A 3,880-nucleotide genomic window follows, 5' to 3' on the forward strand; every position below is an offset into this window, starting at 1 on the left:
ACATATGTAACAAACCTGCACGTTATGCACATGTACCCTAGAACTTAAAGTATAATAAATAAATAAATAAATAAATAAAATGATGACTATCACAGTTTTCATAAATAATGTAGGTAAATGAATAAAATAAAATAGATGTAATGGGATAAACACTTGTGGACAAACTTGTCATAATTTAGAATCTAAAGTTATACTAAACTATTTCATTATTTAGGTATTTTCCAATAAAAATATATTGTAGGAAAACATTCTTTCTAAAAAAAAGTGTCCTTTTAGAAAAGGCAGACAATTTTTTTCTAATTCAAAGCTTAAAGGTTATGTATAAAACAAGGTAGAAGGAACCAGGAAATAAGAGAGATGTAAAGAAACTTATAAAAATGAAGAGGTATATTTTTGTAAGAAAGCTTAAAGAAAAATAATTTTATATGAGAAAGAATCTTATGTGGTAAATTTAGACCTAGAATAAAATGACTAGTTGTTTAAGAAAGAGGGATATTCAGGACAAACCGGAAAGTCCAACATGTCATTAATGGTCTGGGTAAGTCACAATGAAGGAATTTATTTAAAAAATTCAAAAACTTTTATATGATCAAGTTGTCTGTAGTTAAAGGGAAATTATAATGGTCTTTCCAGAGACTGGGTTTGATGTAAAAAAAACCAAAAATATTTATATAGTAAAGAATTGATTAGAAAAATAAAAGTTCCTTAAAGTATTGATTTACTCTTAATAAATTATAAGAGATTTTATTTGTATCTTAACCTAAAGTTAAACTTTTATTGCATCTTGCCGGTTTTGGTTTTCTCTCCCCTTTTAAAAGGAGTGAAATAATAATGCTGTCCTTCAACTCATATAAGTTTTTGTTTCCTCAAGTTCTGTTTGTTGTGGCCTGATGATAACAATATTTTCTTAAAGATCTAAAGGAAATGTTTTCTTCCAATGTAATGTTCTGTACACTGCGAAGGTCTTTTCTTTTGCCTTTTGGTAACTGGCCTAACAGATTTTAGGTTTTATAAAAATAATTCCTATGGTATTATTATTAAGTTTTGGTTTGCTTAGGAAAAAAACTGAGATTAAAAATTTTTTTTAAAGTAAGGTTATTACATCCATGTATGTTTCTGTATGTGCTTTTAAAGTACTTGTGACATTAAATTACAGGGCTTTGACTCCTGGGTCTAAAAAGGACACCAAGTCCTGCTAAATCTTAAAACACCAACAGCAATTAAAGCCTCATCTTCAGGCTCCCTTGATTGGCATCAGAATATGCCAATCAAAATAAACTACATTCCTGAGACACAGGGTCAGAAGTTAAAGCCATTCAACTCCTCAAAGTCCAGGGACTATTGTGGAAGAGGTGGGCATGTGAGATTGTAAGGGCCGATTTTAAGAGATAAAATAAGTTCAATTTCTTTCTAAATTAAACATTAATGTCAAAGACACACTTATTCAAGACCAGCATATGGGCCCCTGTCTCAAATTAATAAGACTTAGTTGAAGCATTAACCAACTCCTTAATAAAGGTTATGAAGGTTATAAAAGGCTTATGGAAGTTAAATTTTATGATCAATGTTAAAATTTTATAGATTGTTTATAAAATTTTGAAAAACAAATTTAATTGGCTTCATCCTGTTTTTATTAGAGCTAATTGTTTAGAAAATTAAGTGTCCTCTCTCAAAGAATGAAGGTTTTCACTTTTTTTTTTAAATCCTTGAGTTATCACTCTGGTTAAATGAATGACTTATTTTATAATAGCCTATAATCCTATTTTGTGATATCAAGTGTTTTAAACCTTTGTATTTGACAAACTTTCCAAAATCAAATTATAAATTATGTCTTTTTTTGGCTGGGCATGGTGGCTCACACCCATAATTCAAGCATTTTGGGAGGCCAAGGAGGGAGGATTATTTGAGGTCAAGAATTTGAGACCAGCCTGGCCAACATGGTGAAACTCTGTCTGTACCAAAAAATACAAAAATTAGCTGGGCATGGTAGCACATGCCTGTAATCACAACCACTGGGGAGGCTGAGGCAGGAGAATTACTTGAACCGGGGAGACGGAGGTTGCAGTGAGCTGAGATCATGCCACTGCACTCCAGCCTGGGTGACAGAGAGAGACTCTGTCTCAAAAAAAAAATTTATGTTTTTTTTGAACTAATTAATCCTTTAAGATGTTATTAATAGGTTCCCTAAAGTCAAAAAATGACATATTTGGTTATTTGGTATAAAAATTATAAAGGAAACACTGTCAAATAAGAAATAGTGTTTGGTTTTCTTTGGGCTGTATTTGTATAAAAATGTTATTGGTGTGTATTCTAAAATTATGGGAAACTTCTATAATTCTAATATGACTTAGTGTATATTATCAGTAATAATTATAATTGTTATGTCAAATTATTGTGTGCAACAGAGGTAACAAATTTCCTTGTCAATTGTGTCTTTGACTATGGCTGCCCTAAATCTTTTTGTCATCCACAGACAATTGTTGTCTTTTTGGTTCTCTTTAGAAGGTGGTTTTATAAAACTCTAACAGGTGCTCTTGAATGCAGGTTTCTGATAACTTTGGAGATTGTGACATCAGAATAGATGAAAAACTTCCAGGACTCATGGAGAGATGAAATATTCATGAATATCAAGCAGAACAAGAATTAACTGCATGGACTAAACTAATAGAAGTCTGAAGGAATCTGTCTAACTTTTTGCTTAAAATGGTGCTGATCCTTTTGTTTTTCAAAGCCAAGAAAACGTTTAAGCTATTTACAGCTTTTAACAATTGAGTAAGTATACTCCTATGAATAAAATTTGGAGCATATTTCTTTCTTGGCACCTGATTTCTACAGAATTTGGAAACTATTTGTGAGTATTCTTAACTTATAACAATATAGTTATTTGTGTAGATGCAATAAGAATCTGTTTTCATTTGTAACAGGACACAATTGGAGAAACTAGTTATTTTACCAAGGTTCTTTACTGGGATGGTGTGCTTTGCTTTAAGGAATCAAAGTTGACTTATGGAATCAATACAAGCCCCTTGGGAAAACTGACCTCATACCTTTGTCTACCCAGTCCCTGTACGGGGTTCCTACCTATGGTGAGTAAAGAACATCACTTTCTGACAGGTTCACGAGCCCCAGGTTTATCTTGGAACCTCAAGAGGAAAAGAATTCACCCAACTCATAGGTATTTGATGGTACAAATCCATGACTGGCTTGACTTTAAAAAAATCTTCCCTGAGATTTCTTCTATGGAATAAAGTTCCATCAAAGCCAATTTAAAAGCCTATGGAAAAAAAACTATTCTTGTTGCACTGTAAACAAGTAATCAGGCCAGGTATAATAAAGCAAGTCAGGGCTGGGTGTACTGGCTCACACCTGAAATCCCAACACTTTCGAAGGCTAAGTTGGATGCATCATGAGTTCAGGAGTTCGAGACTAGCCTGGCCAAGATGGTGAAACCCCATCTCTACTAAAAATACAAAAACTAGCCAGGTTTGGTGGCATGTACCTATAATCCCAGCTACTTGGGAGGCTGAGGCAGGATAATTGCTTGAACCTGGGAGGCAGAGGTTGCAGTGAGCTGAGATCATACCACTGCACTCCATCCTGGCAACAAGAACAAGACTCCATCTCAGAAAATTGAATAAATAAGTAAATAAATAATAAAAAATAAAGCAAATCAGTCCTACCATGATTTGTCATTAGTAAAAATGGGAAACTGCAGAGAAAAAATTATATTTCAAAAACTATACTATACCTGTTCTTAGATTCCAGTCTTGCCTAATGTATTTTCAATTTTTATTATTTTCTACAGTTTGTACTGAATGCTAATTTTTCTTTCTTTTTTTTTTAATATACTTTAAGTTCTAGGTTCTAGGGTACATGTGCA

This window comes from Colobus angolensis, unplaced genomic scaffold (genome assembly GCF_000951035.1).
Source record: "Colobus angolensis palliatus isolate OR3802 unplaced genomic scaffold, Cang.pa_1.0 Scaffold71, whole genome shotgun sequence".
NCBI classification, from domain to species: Eukaryota; Metazoa; Chordata; class Mammalia; order Primates; family Cercopithecidae; genus Colobus; species Colobus angolensis.